Genomic DNA, 17651 nt, shown 5'->3' on the forward strand with positions numbered 1-17651 from the left:
ATGCCCCTCCAGCAGCAGCCCAACCACTACAATGCACATCAGCCTGAGAGACAAGATGCAGCATTTTCACCACAATACCCTAGCAACCTCACTGCACCCTAGCAACCATTAAGCAACTCTTTTGAAACAATCACCTGACCTCCAACCCATAATGCCTTGCACAGATGCTGTCTGAAGTGTGTTTGATTTCCCTGTCGGCTGCTCTCAGGTCAGTGTGTGTTCAGATGGAAACTGAGTCCTAATCGATCAGCCTCTTCCTGCAGCGCTCCAGTTGCTGACGGACGACACCGATGAGAGCAAACGCAGGACACACACACACATACACACACACACTGCTGGGACTCTAACCTTACAAACACACACACACACACACACACACACACACACACACACGCATACTTACTTAACAAACCAATGAGGACACATGACTCAACACCCTACCTTTGGGGACTACCCTTTCTGAAGGGTCTAGAGACAAAAGAAAGACATGACTGCACTACTAAAAATGTGCTTATTATGAATATCAGTTGATATTTGCAAAAAAATACTTCTATAAAGACCTGACAAATTACCTTCAAAATGAGGACAGTATTTTATAACTCACCTTTGGGGACATGTACACAAACTCCGGTATAGTCACACTTTGAGGACCGCAGTTATACACAAACTCAGGTTAAAGTATACTTTAAGGACTCAGTTATCTGAATATTTCTAATATAATATTATTAATAATTATAATAATGTTAGTGCAGAGAGACATATGATAAAGTAAATAAGATCACTGAAAATAGACAATTACATTTTTTTCTTCACAAATAACTCAATCTGGTGTCAGAAGGTCATTTGGTGTCAAGTATTGTTCATGAAATGACATATTTCTCTCATAAATAGTATGTGACAGACAGCATGTTAGCAGAATAATACATACAAACTAATTTTAAAAAAACAGTAAGGGAGAAGTAAATGGATGACCTTACAGTGAGTTTATGAAGCTCAATGGACACATTAATATCCAATGATATGAGAAGTGATGAAACTCTACTGATAAGTCATATGATGGTTAATATAGTACACCTCAAATCCATTCACACTAAAACCCATACTGTATAAAACAAGGGTTGTGAAGTTCAAATTCATATACACTAACTACTTACATGCGCCATAAGACACATTTCTCAGTGAAAACAATTACTGTGAAAGTCTTTATACAAATGATCAGTTGAAAGAGGAGTGTCTATAATTAATTTAGTTTAGACTACAGTGGAAATACACACATTTGAGGACTCTGTTGATACACACACACACACTGCTTTAGCTACACTTTGAGGACTCTGGTGACATACACACACACCTTTGGGGACACTGGTGATACACACACACTGCTTTAGCTACACTTTGAGGACTCTGGTGATACACACATACCTTTGGGGACTCAGTTGATACACACACACTGCTTTAGCTACACTTTGGGGACTCAGTTGATACACACACACCTTTGGGGACACTGGTGATACACACACACTGCTTTAGCTACACTTTGAGGACTCTGGTGATACACACATACATTTGGGGACACTGGTGATACACACACTGCTTTAGCTACACTTTGAGGACTCGGGTAATACACAAACACACCTTTGGGGACACTGGTGATACACACACACACACACACACTGCTTTAGCTACACTTTGAGGACTCTGGTGACATACACACACACCTTTGGGGACACTGGTGATACACACACTGCTTTAGCTACACTTTGAGGACTCTGGTGACATACACACACACCTTTGGGGACACTGGTGATACACACACACTGCTTTAGCTACACTTTGAGGACTCTGGTGACATACACACACACCTTTGGGGACACTGGTGATACACACACACTGCTTTAGCTACACTTTGAGGACTCTGGTAATACACACACACACCTTTGGGGACACCGGTGATACACACACACGCACCTTTGGGGACACTGGTGATACACACACACTGCTTTAGCTACACTTTGAAGACTCTGGTGATACACACACACACCTTTGGGGACACCTACAATGATACACACATAAGAAACAAAGATGCATTAATGTCCTGTTTAGATGAGAGAAGGACCCCCGCGGATGACTATTTCTCTGTGATAGAGTTTTATTTGTCCATGTTTTGTATAGTTGAGTGTGGCAGGTCTGATCATAGTCACATAAGTGATAATCAACAAGGTTACATTTGTATTTGCTAAAATCTAACACAATGTTGTGCTTGGAATAATTGTGTTAATTGTTTTCTGATAAGAGAGTTTCATTTTAGACACAGTGTTGCCGACTCGTTGCAGCCATGGCTCTAATTGTATTAGACTTTTGACTAGACCTACAGACAAAACTATTGACTGAGCTCAGTAAAATGTTCTTTGATTATTTATTAATAATCTGTTTAATAACTAAAGCCAAAACAAATGGTAAAATAGTAGTTGTAAATTTATGTAATATGGTTTAAACAATTAAATATATTAAATATATAAATATAATATATTTAAAAATAAATAGGTCATGTTTTGAATAACACCCATGTCCATGTTTATCATTCCATCGAATTAAACACAAATAAAACAAACATATTTATTTCAGGGTATATACAGAACTTCTTAAGTTGAATTTAATACCTTTTACTACCTTTTTTAATACCTTCAAAAAAAATGTAATACCAGCACGACTTAGAGCTGCAACTGTAGTGGCGTAAATTAAATCTTTCTAAATGCAATAACATATTGCAGATAACATATACATTTAAGTAAAGCAGAGGGATTAATCTAGATGTCACAATGGGCCTTTGTTCATAGTTTTTAATCAATGTTATGCATGTCATTAATATCAATAGCCGCTCTTCTAAGAACAGTTCAGTACGGTTACGGTTGTTTCTCCACTGAGCCTGGATCAGTGCGGCACAATTACAAACCGTTCTCAGCACGGTTAGACAATCGTGCTGAATCCATGATGACAATAATACTAACAAAGAATTACATTTGTGATTATCATGCTGCCTTGAATGTGGGTTATCTGCTATATAAAGTCCTACTGTTACTTCATGAAGAATAAATGTATAGTTTACATCAAACAAAAATGTTTTTTTATATGCGAGTTAATTTAATGAATAATATTTCTACTACAAAACAAACAAAAGATAATAATAAATCATTCAATTTAAGGCTGAAAGCTGCAAACAGTCATCAGTAATTAAATAGAAAAAGAATATAAATCTAAAAAAAAAAGTCTCACTTCTGCCACTCTTTGAAAGTTTTGATTTTGGTTTGTGTCATTGTAAATGCTCACACTAGTTATGAGCTGATTTACATTTTTCTGTGTTTGTGGAATAAAGCAGGCGAGTCAGCCGACCTAATAAATGAGCAGGCAGAGCAGGATTCTCGCGATGACCAACAGCGCAATGCGGTTCTTTGTTATGAGCTGCAGTTTCAGTGTAAACTTAGATGGCCTGCTTCTTTGGCGATGATGTGTACAGTATTAGATTTGACATTTAGCGGACATTTGCGCTGAACACGCAGTGAATGCAACGCATCCAGATTCGGCCACCTTCTCCGAAAACACTCGATCTCGGTTGGTGGATCAACATTCACCACATGATATACATGGTCATCTGTGCCATTATTTGTAACTTTAGGTGGGATTTGCAAACCTGTGTACTTTTCACTCTTCAGGCGTTTGCAATTCCTGCAGTCACAAAAGCTCCCTGTCATCTGACAGCGGAAAGCCTTAAGTGATTGACGGCTCCCAAATATATTATGAGGTTGCATAGCTTAATTTTTGGGCGCATATGCAACCAGAATAGTCACAATTTCGAGCCCTGGTGTGTTGACGTTGCAGCTTTGTTGCCAAGTTACCATACCACCTCACGATATCGCTCCGGTCCTACTCTCAACATTTAAATAAATCCACGCAAATTTTAGAATAAAGGCCTGCACTCAACACAAACTGAAAATGTATCTAAAAATCTAAAAATTTATCTTGAGCTCGAAAATGTAATACCTCGTCAGATGACATTAACTACTTTTTAATACTTTTTAATGCCCTTAATTTTGACTAATTTCATTTACTACCTTTCACAACCCCCGCGGACACCCTGTATATTCTGGGTATTTGACAAATCAGTAAATATATGCACTAAAAACAAATTTAAAAAGTCCATAGGCTTCCTTTACCCGTAGGCAAAACTAAAATAGGCTATTAGTAACAAATATAAACAAAAGATAAAAAACGTTTTGTGAAAGCAAGAGATAATCTTGTGAGAGTGCTGTTATAAAAGGAGTCTCAGGTGACCAACAATTGTGCATTACAGCAACACCATTTATTCCAGAACATCTGAGCCACTTTCAGTTCTAAAGTTTTCATTTTTGGTTTTATTTTATTTTTTTAAGTCTATTTAAAGCTGCAGTAGGTGATCATCTTCAGAATCATGTGTTGTTGTGCTGGTCGAAAGTCTCTTCACAGTCCAAAAGTAAAGATTAAAGAAAATGATCTAAATGTGTTTATATGTATTTTTATATTCTGGGTAAGGCATAAAACTAAAACATGTTCATCCAATTAAATATTGTCGGGCTGACAATTCCCATAATTCTGATAAGTAGTTCAAACTGTCAGCAAATGTAGATTTGAACCACTGGGCATCTCTTCATGCAGATTCACCATTTGCGTGTGGATGCGTGCATGTGCGCCGCGCGTTCATGTGCAGACGAGCAGTCACAGTTGCGAATCAAATGCTAAATAAAAACCTGTTAAACTCCTGAATCAATATTGGAGTGAGTTTTGCACGCTGGAAGAAAAATAATACCATGACTGCAGTATTTCTGTTAGGCAGGTCATGTTCTGTGTTAAACTCTTTTAGTCATACAGAGCTGATGTAGATTGTGTTGTTATAAATGGGTTATCTGCACAGAAGTGTTGTTCAGCCACTGAAATCTCCCCGTGAAAGATTGATGCGACTATTTTCAGCTTCATAAGGTCCTTTTACAGCGTTGATAAAGTAGATTTATATTTAGTTTAACAACAAAACATCAGTAAATAGAGCTATTCGGCCTAGCCTACTTTACTGAGCTGAAGATGCTTTTGTATTTATATTGGGTCATTTCTGAACAATGACAGCCTGTGATGCGCTCTTTATATTGTTCACCACTACTCTGAATATTCATGTGAAATAGCATGCAAGTATGGTTTAGTAATAAGTGTAATTCCTGCACGCCACCGGCTAAACACTAGCTACATTTATAAATGGTGAATGACATGATCTAGTGGGTTGTCCACTGCCATCTTTACGATGAGCATTCGTGTTTCAGAGCCGTGGCTTTGGATGGCAGGGGAGGGACTGTGTTTCAAAGATATTATGCCAACCGGTTAGTATTTTGGCAGATCACCTACTGCACCTATAACTTGTTTGTTAATTAAATCCTGTTTTGTTATTTAGCCTATTATTTTTAAGGAACAGTGAAGTTGCATATTAACTTGATATGCAAAAAATGGGAAATAAATTCTTTTTGACATGCTGATTTTGGTAAAAATTGTGAATATAGGTAATACTCGCCTTGCAATTTTAAAATCATTGTATTTTTTTTCCTTTGAGCAGGCAATTTTCAATTTAAATGATTGCTGCTGCAGTCTGAAAGTCTCGGTTAGGCAATGCTGACGGACACAGCTAAAGCTGGACAAGTTACAGTTAATTGATTATTAATTCTGATAAGAATAACATCCACAACAAGATAATATTAATGATAGGTCTTTTATTTAAAAATGAATTTAACACATGTAATAGGTCTACATAAATGTAAAACGAGCCAAACATCATCTTTAAAATAGTCAGGCCTCAGCTCTCGGTGATATCTCTCCCTATCATCGATACACAACACTACTGTCAATCGGCACAACCCTATCTTGTAGTAAACATAACTCCAAACTGCAATATGGTCATTTAAATGTCGTTCGCGCATCGACGTTCAGGGGTTCGAATTGAGATCGCCATCTTTTTACAATTACCTATGCAGTCCAACTATCACTTGCCAGTAATTAACCAATCTTTTATAGTAAAATCTGTATGTGTACTATTGGTTATACTTTATGAATTAACTCCAGAATATCTGGCATGTGAAAATACATAATTGAGCTATCCTTTCATATTTAAATAAATTGCTTTAAGACACAATTGTATGATGTTAAATAGTTAGAACTAGATTACATTTTAAATAAACCTGCCAAAGGGTCTGTCTTACCTTGTTCTGGTTACTCTGCCCTGTTCACTTAGCAGCAAATATCACTAGATAGGCTACCTGGTGCCTGAATGAAAGGGTTACCGTCTTATTCCCTGATCTTCTTGCTTTGTCTGACTGTTGTGGCTCAGTTTGTTTGTGAGGATCACTCATCTTCACGTTGTCCAAAGCAGGTGAGGAGACAGAAGCATTATGGGACTGGATGTCAGAAAAAAAACAGAGAATATCGAAATCAGAAATATTTGTCAAGACAGAACAAGTATATTCTTCTATTTCTATATTCAGGGTTTCTGCAGATATCATAATGTCAAATTTAAGATTTATTAAGACCTTTTTAAGACCATTAAGTATTAAATTTAGGACCTATATCGCAATATCAAAAACACGCATACACATAAAGAGATCAGAAGAAGAAGAAACAGACAGTAAAATCTGACAAATAAACAGAGAAGTAAAAAGCTTCTGGAACTAGGTCATATCATTAATATCATTCAGGATAATCGTTTTTAATTATTTTATAATTAATTATAAAGATTTTTATAACCATTCAAGATTTTTTAAATACATTTTTTTATCTAAATAATGCATCACATGCTTTTGTTCATATCTCAGACAGTTCTACCCATTAAAGTTAAATATTAATGGCAACAGATCTTGGGTTGCTCTACAATTATATTTTTTATTAAGGCAGAAATAAAAACAGAAAACAAGTACACTCACTAAAAATATTGAGGTTTTTTATTTTTTATTTTGCCCACTCAACAATTCACACATCACTTTCTGGCTAGTTTAGTTATCACCAATAAAGCCTAGAAATTGGGCATCAATATACTGTAAACTGATACATATATTCATATATTCCTTTCCAGTTGAAGTCAGAATTATTAGCCCCCCTGTTTATTTTTCCCCAATTCCCGTTTAATGGAGAGCAGATTTTTTTTCAACACATTTCAAACATAATAGTGGTAATAACTCATCTCTAATAACTGATTTATTTTCTCTTTGTCATGATGACAGTAAATAATATTTGACTAGATATTTTTGAAGACACTTCTATACAGCTTAAAGTGACATTTAAAAGCCTAATTAGGTTAATTAGGTGAACTTGGCAGGTTAGGGTAATTAGGCAAAATTTTGTTACTTAATTTTAGTTTGTAACTTGTAAATTGTTTTAAATTCGAAATTGTAATATAGGTCTATACATCAGTGTAAAACCTATGAATGATGGAAAAACATTCTGTAATATTAAAACCAACTGGGTCTACACTTTTGCATGGCCTCTTTTTTAAACAAACTTATCCCTCAGGTTTTTCCAAACTTTTACAAAAACTGTCCTCCTTTACCACTGCTGTTGCAATTTCTAGCCAAAAAGTATTGGTCATCTGGTTCTACTTCTCCCTATGATCACGCATGGACTGATCATAAAGAAGATGTGTGTATAGGGCTGGATGATATGACAAAAATTTATATCACGATATACTTCTTAATTTCAGTCAATATGATATAATTCCGATATCGATATGGACAATATTAAAATGACATAAAAAAACTGCCAAGAACGCACACAATAGATGTCTGTACCTACAAATATCTGCAAACTGAATTTGCCAAGTCTATAATACCTCCAGGCTCTTATAACTTTTCTTTTAATAAAAAAGTTTTAAAAAAATTTACTTTTTCACTTTTTAAAATGTTAACTCTCTTTTTTGTATTTAGCCTTTACAAACAGACAGGTGTTAATGTAAAGCCCTGTGTATATATATATATATATATATATATATATATATATATATATATATATATATATATATATACATATATATATATATATATATATATATATATATATATATATATATATATATATATATATATATATATACACACAGGGCTTTACATTAACACCCGCCAACCCGCCAAATTCAGGTAGATTTCAGCTTTGGCTTGTTACACAATCACTCCCACAAGCCACTTTGGCTGGTTGAAAATAATTTTTTTTAAATTTTGTAGTTTTCCTAAAAGCAGGGTTCGACAATATAAGGATGACCCAATATGCGTGCAAATGTGATCTTAGAATCAAGAAGTAAAATAATTGTGATCACGCGAGCAGAAGAAAGCAAGTGAATACCAAATGAGAGGATGATCATTAGCCACGACAGATTACTGTAAATATTTTTGATACATGACAATAGTTATTTTTAAAAGTCAATTGCTTTTCTTTCTTTTTTAAGAAATGTTTACTAAATAAAAAGTATAGTATACAGCTATATTTTGCTTGTTTTGACACATTAAAAAATTTGTTTCTAAGAAATAATTATTGTTTTGTATGGTTATAGAGATAAATTTGGTAAATCGTTCATTTTGAGCTCTAAAAAAAGTCATGCTAGTCGTGCAAACACTATGAAACCATGACTCCTTTGCTCATGCTCATTGAGCAAGCTCATACTCGACACACAAAAAGTAAAATGATTGAGGACACATGTGGACATAACACGAAATTTAAATCAAGTTATTTTAGCATGTCAATGTCAAACTTATGCATATAAAATATATTTTTCCAACAACAAAATTGTGGATAGTGAAAATGCAGAGTGGCTAGTAAAGTTGGAAATCTACTAGCCACAGTGGCTGGTGATCAAAAATGTTAATGTCAAGCCCTGTGTGTATATATATATATATATATATATATATATATATATATATATATATATATATATATATATATATATATATATATATATATAGCTTGTTTATTCAAATCTGTAGTCAGGGCACACTTCAGTGCAAACTTTCTGCGACGTAGCTAACCAACTGCTGTGCTAAGCGCTGGCAGCGTGTCTGTGATGTCACATGCGTGATGATGTACATCATGCTCTTTCTGATGGCTGAGCACTGACCGTCACTCAGTGACAAATGATGCAATCTAGGGATGTAACGGTATTGTAAATACCGTCATACCGCAATATTAATTTTTTTCGATATTACCGTAGTCGCTTGACTCGATAAAACTATAGGTCTTCTGAGAAAATTTGCTCAGGCGAATGAAGCGAACGGGAGGTGATGGAAACTACAATTCCCATCAGCCCAGGGGTTGCCATCATTCTTTGCGGTCTGTTGTCACTACAGATCCAGTAATGCGGAAATGGAGTGTGCTGCTAGAAGCGAGGATGAAAAAGAGTTGGAAATGATCGAACATAAAGCGGGTGTTGTCGCAGCACGCGTACTGAATAGCGGTGTTGTTGCGCGCGTACTAAATAGCGGTGTTGTTGCGCGCGTACTGAATAGCGGTGTTGTTGCGCGCGTACTGAATAGCGGTGTTGTCGCGCGTGTTCTGATCAGCTGTGTTGTCGCGCGCGTACTGTAAAGCGGGGAGGGGGGGTTGAGCGCGCATACTCAAGAGCGGTGTTGTCGCGCGCCTACTGAAGAGCGGGACGGAGGGTATGTCGCGTCGCGGGGGCACATTTGATCATTTTGTAAGGGCACTTTCTATTCAAGACTAAAAAGGGCATGTGCACTGCACAGGTTGAGCCCTATGTGTGCACGTGCCTGCAAGTCGGGGAAAACAACTAAAAACAGTCATGGGGACTGCAGAAACACAGCACACTGTTCAGATTGATGCAGACATTGACTTGTACCGCAAAGAGATCTCTATCTCACTCATGGCTTGTCCTCTCAAGTGGGGGAAAGACAATGCACAACGTTACCCACTGCTGTCAACCTGGGCCAAGTCATATCTCTCTCCCAGAATCCTCAGTCCCAAATGAGAGGGTTTATTTTGTTGCAGGGGACATTGTAAATACCCAGAGATACCAGCTTTTACCAGATTATAGTTATATGATAATTTTCCTTAAAACACATCTCTATCTAAGTGAGTGAGTGATTAAATGTTGAATGTGATGAGTTTTCAACAATACTAAATTGAAAATTAATTTTTTACATGGTTTAATATTTTTTTGTTATTAAAATTGAAGTTCCTGTTTCAAAGCTTACAGATAGATGGCTAATTTGTATGTCATTGACACTTTTGGCACTTTTTTGGAGTATTTTCATAAGTTTTGTTTTTCCTGTAAATGATTCAATAAATACCGTACCGTGACATTCATACCGAGGTATTACATCCCTAATGCAATCTATAAGATCTTATAAATATAATTATTTATATATATATATATATATATATATATATATATATATATATATATATATATATATATATATGCAAATTTATATCGAAATACCGGAAATGAGTTTAAAACTCATATCACGTTACTGAAAACAATTCTATAGCGCAAGTTTCATACATGTTTCATACATGTTTTGAATATAGTATAGGTTTATATGCGAGTAATTTATATGCTTGTGTTGATAAGCAAAGTTTTATTTAGATCCTACACGGCGCCTCATAGCCAACTGTGTCGGGAAGGTGGATGGTGAGGCGACAGGTTGACTTAAACTTAAATGATGCCTCATCTTCTGTCATTGCTTCTGACTCTCAGTATGTTCTATCGGGTGGAACAGATTTGATGTGTTTCCGCTGTTAGTCGGCAGACTCGGCACCACTCTACCGCACATTTTGCAGAGCACCGAAACTAAACGTTTATCGAAACTTAAAAAGCTGAATCACTTCCACACCACTGCATTCGTCTTTCCTCTCTCATCAACTAATTTGTCTGCATTCTTAGTTGTGGAAGCTTGTTCATTCACATCAGTATTCAGGGCACACATTTTGTAGCATTTTGTTGCATTCTGCGACGGAGCAGCTTAACTAACTTCTGAGCGCTGGCAGTGGCAGCGTGTCTGTGATGTACGTCATCACGCAAATGACATCACGCTCATTCTGAGCACGAAAAGTCATTCAGTGACAAATGATACAAGGTATAAGATCTTATCTATAATAAAACAGATGTATGCAAATGTATATCGACCGGAAATGGGTTTAAAAATCATCACTGTTATTGAAAAAAATCTATCGCGATATATATTGATATCGAATTATTGTCCAGCCCTATGTGTGTACAGTCATACCTGTTTCAGACAAAATCTCTTCAAAGTGTTTCATATTTAATTCAAATCAAATTTGAACCGCACGAACTGAAAAAACATTTTGTGAGCTCTGCCAGCCAAAATCATGTCGCGGCTGGCAGACCTCCATAAACACAGTGATGACATCACATTTACCGCGCGCACTGAGTTCAATAACAGAAAGCTGATTGGCAATTGTCGGTATAGGGCATGTCGGTCTTATTTGTAGTTGTAATAGCGCAAATTACAATTGGACTAGTGAAATAGTCCTACAACACCCTGAAAACCTAGCAACAACAACAAAAAAAGAATTTAAATGAGTTTTAGATGTAGCGTTACATGGACATCGCAAAAATAAGACCTGTGCAAAAATATTTTAGACTTAGAATAGTGAATTTAGGACTTTTGAAGGCCTTAAATTTCGATTTTTTTAATTTTAGCATTTTTAAGACCCCGCGGAAACCCTGTATATTCCTTCTGACCAGACTTTCTACTTATACATGTCAGTCAGTATTGCTATTTTGACTGTCAATATTACAGAATAAAGCATCCGTATAATTATGGTTGAATTTTATGTTTCATAATATAGACAATTGGTAAGTGAACCTACTGATTTCTGTAGACTCATACTACTGACCCCTACTCACCATAACCAGAATCTCCATAATTGTAGGTTATATCTTCTCCTGGAAGTATGTTGCACACAGCAAAGATATGATTTTCATTTTGCAGTTAGGAGCTTTGTGGTCATCATTTACAAGTCTCCCTTAAGACCCATCTTCTTTCGATGCATCCATGCTGAAAAACATAAAACAATCACTAAGCATAAAATACAAACAATTTTTAAAGTTTATACATTTAAAATGTACTATTTTTTTTTCTGTGACCATCTTCAAAGAGGTGTTAACAATAGTATCGAGAATTAATTCTATTTTAAAACTTACTAATTATTTCACTAAAAACTACAGATTTGATTAGAAGTGTTAATTTACATTTCACTTTCCAATTCCTGTAATATATTTTTTATGTCTGTGAGGTACATTTTTTATGAAATTGCAATCAAATATGGGAACTGATTGTAATCAGAATGATCAGAATCAGAAATACTTAAATTTTGAGACGCATAATATATTATCGGCCATATCAATATCAGCCGATAAATGCTTTTTTTATGTTATGGTCATCAGTCTGATATCAAAATATGGCCGATATATTTAAGCTGATAGATTACAGAATTGCCTGCCTTGCACATGCGTGGGTCGAACTTGTTCAGAGTTGTGCAGTGCTTGGACATTATTGTTGGGTGATACACAATTTTCATATCATCCACCTTTGAGATCACCAATCATGATACTATAGCATAGGCCAGGGGTCACCAATCTTATTTCTAGAGGTCCAGTGCCCTGCAGGGTTTAGCTCCAACTTGCCTTAACACACCTGCCTGGGTGTTTCAAGTATACCTAGTAAGACCTTGTTTATCTTGTTCAGGTGTGTTTGATTTGGGTTAGAGCTAAAATCAGCAGAACACCGGCCCTCCAAGAACAAGTTTGGTGATCCCTGGCATAGGGGCACGGCAGTGTTATGTTTGCTTATTTGCTCATTTATTTAACCACATCTAAACATATTTAATAACCTTTCGGCTAATCATACTCACCACCCAAACTTGTAATCAAGAACAAAATCGCCTCTGAATAAAGCTTCAGTGGTGAAAACTCATCCTCCTAAACAAAAGACGTTCATTAGCTGCAGTTTGTTGAAAATTAATTATCATTGGTACATAATTGCATTTTTTTAGTTTGCATTAAATTCTACAGACTTTTGTGTTTTTATTTGAACTAATTGTTCTACTTGTCCTGTATGCTTCTCAAGCTTTATGAGAAGTGTCATTCATGTCTTTTCAGGTGCACTCAGAGGGCAATCGCCTGTTATGTCATGTCATTCAGCTTTTAATTGTTAGCATGATGTAGGTCTTTGAAATAATATTTATACAATATAGTTATAATGACATGTATAGATGATTAAACCAGTGTGTTTAAACTAGTTTTAAATTTGTTTGTTTTTGTAGTTTGGGCCAAAACAAATGTTTGTTGCAATTTTAATAGTTTAAGTTCATTTGATTGACTATTTAAAAATCTGTGGATATTATCAATGCATTTATTGGATAAAATAAAATTGCTACCTTTTACTGTAAAAAGTCCCCATCCCCAGAAGTGATTAAGGTTACACAGTCATATATATAAATGTGTAAAAGGTGAAGCACTATGAATATATATTTAAAAGAAAATATGTCAAATAAATGATCAGATCTCTGTGTGGAGCACTGGCTGTTGTCAGACTCCTTGTGCAAACAAAAATTTCTCTGAATAATTACAATATATAGCTAAATGTATTTGAAAACATAGACATACTATTGAAAATTAATACTTTAATTCATTAGAGTCGTACTTCTGTGGGTATTTTGGTTAAAGTAACCTAAAAGTAATACAAAAGTAGTGTAATGCATTTCTGAGATATTAATATTGTCATGTAACCAATTACAAAAAAAGAAATGGCAGTAACTTTTAATATATATATACTGTAATGCATTACATTTTGGAAGTAACTTGCCCAACTGTGTTCGCTATTGTTTGTTAGCACAAAGATTAGATATTAACGGGGATTTGGAACAAAATTGTTTATGCACAATGGGCTCTCTGCACAGCTAGAGTTTTAAAGCCAACGATAAACTTCCGGTGATAGCTTAATGTGGATATTTTCAATTTCACAAGGTTGTTTGTACATCATCAATGTTGTAATGTAATTACAATACATTCAGTTAAACAGACTAAAGCATTCATTTAGTTGTTCAAGCGTAAAATTAGATGAACGATGGTATAACCACTAGCGCCGTCAGTATAGCAAAAGGCTAGCGCAGATATTCCATTGAAAATACTGGGTAAAGTCTAAATCGAATACGTGGCCGGCTGGTATGTGCTATGCATATCCATATAGCAGCATTTTTATGACACTGTATAATAGGCGACGCGGTGGCACAGTAGGTAGTGCTGGCGCCTCACAACAAGAAGGTCGCAAGTTCAATCCTGGGTCAGTTGGTGTTTCTGTGTGGAGTTTGCATGTTCTCCCTGTATTCGCGTGGGTTTCCTCGGGGTGCTCCGGTTTCCCCCACAGTCCAAAGACATGTGGTACAGGTGAACTGGGTAAGATAAAAATTGTCTGAAGTGTATGAGTGTGAATGAATGTGTATGGGTTTCTTAGTGATGGGTTGCAGCTGGAAGGGCATCCGCCGTGTAAAACATATGCTGGAATAGTTGGCGGTTCATTCTGCTGTGGCGACCCCAGATTAATAAAAGGACTAAGCTGAAAAGAAAATGAATGAATGAATGTATAACGATAATGAATATTTTTACAGTACTGTGACGGTTGGGTTTAAGGTTGGGGTGGAGGTAGACTTTAAAAAATAAAATGTATTGGGTATTTTAATAGATAGCAGCATGAATAATACTCAATACAACTACTGTTTTTACGTTACTGTGACAGTTGGATTTAGGGTTGGGGTGGGGATAGACGTTAATAAAATACAACAAATGTGAAATTTAAGAAATAATATAAATAGTTTTCGTTAACTTTCGGCTGCAACCATATCTGATCTAGCAACAACCAAAATACAGGGTAAAAAAACTGTCATATTTTAAAGACATGGCGGGGGGAAATGGACTTTAATTCAGTGCTTCTTGTCCGATCTGAAACCCACTTCATATCATATATATATAACAGGTAGTGAAGATTACTGATTTTTAAAGAGATCAGATCTTAAACGTGACAATTTTGAAATGGAAAGATGTCATTGGAAGCCATTGGAGTGCCTGGCTGAAAATTAAAAGTCTGGTAATCTGTAAAATATTTTACATTACAGATACATTAAAAACTAATTTAAGTGTGTGTATGGTTTGCATTGGTTACTTTAACAATTATAATAGCAAAAATAATTAATGTAGTGCTTTGTTGTATATACATGTTCAGAGTTAATAAATGTTTCAACCCAATTTAATTGCAAAAGTATGATAAAGTACAACAGGTAACACTTTAAAATAAAATAAAGTCAACAGGGAGAAAAAAGCCAGATTCATTACAGTTACTGTTTTAATATAGGATAAAGTAATACAACTGAATATTATTAGTTATTATCCCTATTTAGTAAAACGACTAACTTTAGTAAAACGATTGTAATCAGATTACTATAATTTTAACACATACATAAGCATTAAGAAATTATCATCACCTAAGATTAACATTAAACTTTACCAATACTTTTAATTAACTAATGTTTACTATTGAAGCCTTCTTGCACAGAGTTAATGTACAGTACAACTGACCTATAAATGTTTTAAATTTTAGAAAGTTTCAGTTAATATTTCAACCTGTAGTAGGCCAGATGAACTTGAAAATATTATTGAAAAACAATTAAGTCTCTTAGAATGTTGCACTGTTAACAATACCACTGCAACACAACATGGATTTTACTAAAAAGAACTGTAAAAGTTTACATAATAAATAATTATTCAATGTATTTTGAGTTCCCATAATGTCAATATTGTACATGTTCATTATCAGAGAGATAGAGTGTTTGTGAGTATAACTTACCTTTGTAATTGTTGATGAATTGCACTTGCAGGTTTGTCACTTTTACAACAAATGTAATGTTCTGCATCCTCTTGAGGTATTTTACGCTTTCTGTTTTTTCTTAATCTCAGCATGAAGACAAAGGGCATGTTTCCTATAAAGACTTTACGAAAAAATAAATATAATAAATTATATTATGCTAATAAATAACATAATAATAATAGCATAATACATTTTATATATTGTCTATTGTTCTGCTGAACCCAAATGATTTCACATAGATCTAGTAATGTACTTCTATCTAAAAATTTAAATCAAAAATTAAATCATAATGTAATTAAAAACAGAATAGCTAGGATGTAAATCACATCCAAGATTAATTTTCCTATATTCGTTAAACAAAGCTATAAATACATTGTTATTTAGACTGAAAACAGGGCTAGACCCACATGAACCATTTTCATGTTTTTGTAACTTTACACACCTCAAAATTATATATACTTTGATATAATAAAGACGTTATATATATATATATATATATATATATATATATATATATATATATATATATATATATATATATAATGTTCTGTGCGTTTGGGCAAGCTAATTAACATCATTAAAAGGCTTATTTACTTAAAGTAATTTAAAATAATCACCATATTAAACAAAAAATAAAGATTTTATTTTTGGGGCAACCACACAAGCACACGCAAGCACTATTTTGATCAACAGAAATGTAGTGTGTTAAACAGTATACAGCTAACATTGCTATTAAATACATTTCAACAAATATAATCGACAAAGGAATATATGCACTAAACATACATCTTACAAAGGCAATGTTTTGTCGTGTAAGCAGTAATTATGCATTTAAATACATAAATTGATTTACCTGCTCTCCCTGGAGAGATGAGTTCGCGGGAAAAGGCGTCTCCAATTGATTGCGTCATTAGCACGTGTTTGCAAATGCCGCGCGTTCATGAGTTGAATGAGGCGCTGTGAGGGATGTGTGCTTAACACACACACACACATACACATGAACAGAGGGGTGGGGGAGGGGTGAGGGAGGGAAACTGCAGCAGGTTCAACTTGGAGTTTGCAAAATGTATGCATCCACGTGTTGAAGTGTTCACATATTTGTTTTATGTTGAACATGCTCTTTTCATTTGACTTTTTTTTTTTAGAAAACCTGATTTTCTTTGATTATGGTGCACTTTAATTTAATCTCCAAATAAGTAAATAAATAAATATATATATAATAAAAAATAATTATAAAATAAAAATATATATATATATTTTTAAAGTAAAAAAAAAAGTGAGGGGAAACCTGATAGGTGTTGTAGACTAGAATTACGTTAACAAACTAATTTTATATTATTGTCGTCGTCATCATAGTCATAGTCTCTACCCCAGGGCAGCTCTCACAAGGCGTCTGTGAGTTGACAGTGGGGGATGGGTGCTCAAGACACACACACACACATACACACGAACAGAGGGGTGGGGGAGGGGAGCTGCAGCAGGTAACACACTTCAACTTGGAGTTTGCTAAATGTATGCATCCACGTGTTGAAGTTTTCACATATTTGTTTCACATTAAACATGCTCTTTTCATTTGACTTTTTTTTTAGAAAATCCGATTTCTTTGATGGTGCACTTTAATCTCCAAACAAATAAATAAATTATATATATATATATATAATTTATTAATTAATAAAAACAATTGATATAAAAACAGAGATT

The 17651-nt window shown here is 34.8% G+C and overlaps 1 protein-coding gene and 1 long non-coding RNA gene across 7 annotated transcripts in view; both read right to left on the minus strand.

Annotated features, from left to right (window-relative positions):
• Positions 1–17651, minus strand: part of bmpr1bb (bone morphogenetic protein receptor, type IBb) — a 115331-nt gene that overhangs the window by 16628 nt on the left and 81052 nt on the right.
• LOC110439934 (uncharacterized) lies at positions 3350–16853 on the minus strand. 2 transcript variants are annotated; one of them, XR_002459208.3, is made up of 5 exons: positions 16804–16853; positions 15930–16071; positions 12943–13009; positions 11936–12086; positions 3350–6464 (listed from the first exon to the last, which is right to left on the minus strand). It is a non-coding gene; the product is annotated as an uncharacterized lncRNA (long non-coding RNA). The 2 variants fall into 2 exon arrangements; XR_012386055.1 differs by lacking the exon at positions 12943–13009.

The sequence above is a fragment of the Danio rerio genome, chromosome 10, assembly GCF_049306965.1.
Source record: "Danio rerio strain Tuebingen ecotype United States chromosome 10, GRCz12tu, whole genome shotgun sequence".
Classification (NCBI taxonomy): domain Eukaryota; kingdom Metazoa; phylum Chordata; class Actinopteri; order Cypriniformes; family Danionidae; genus Danio; species Danio rerio.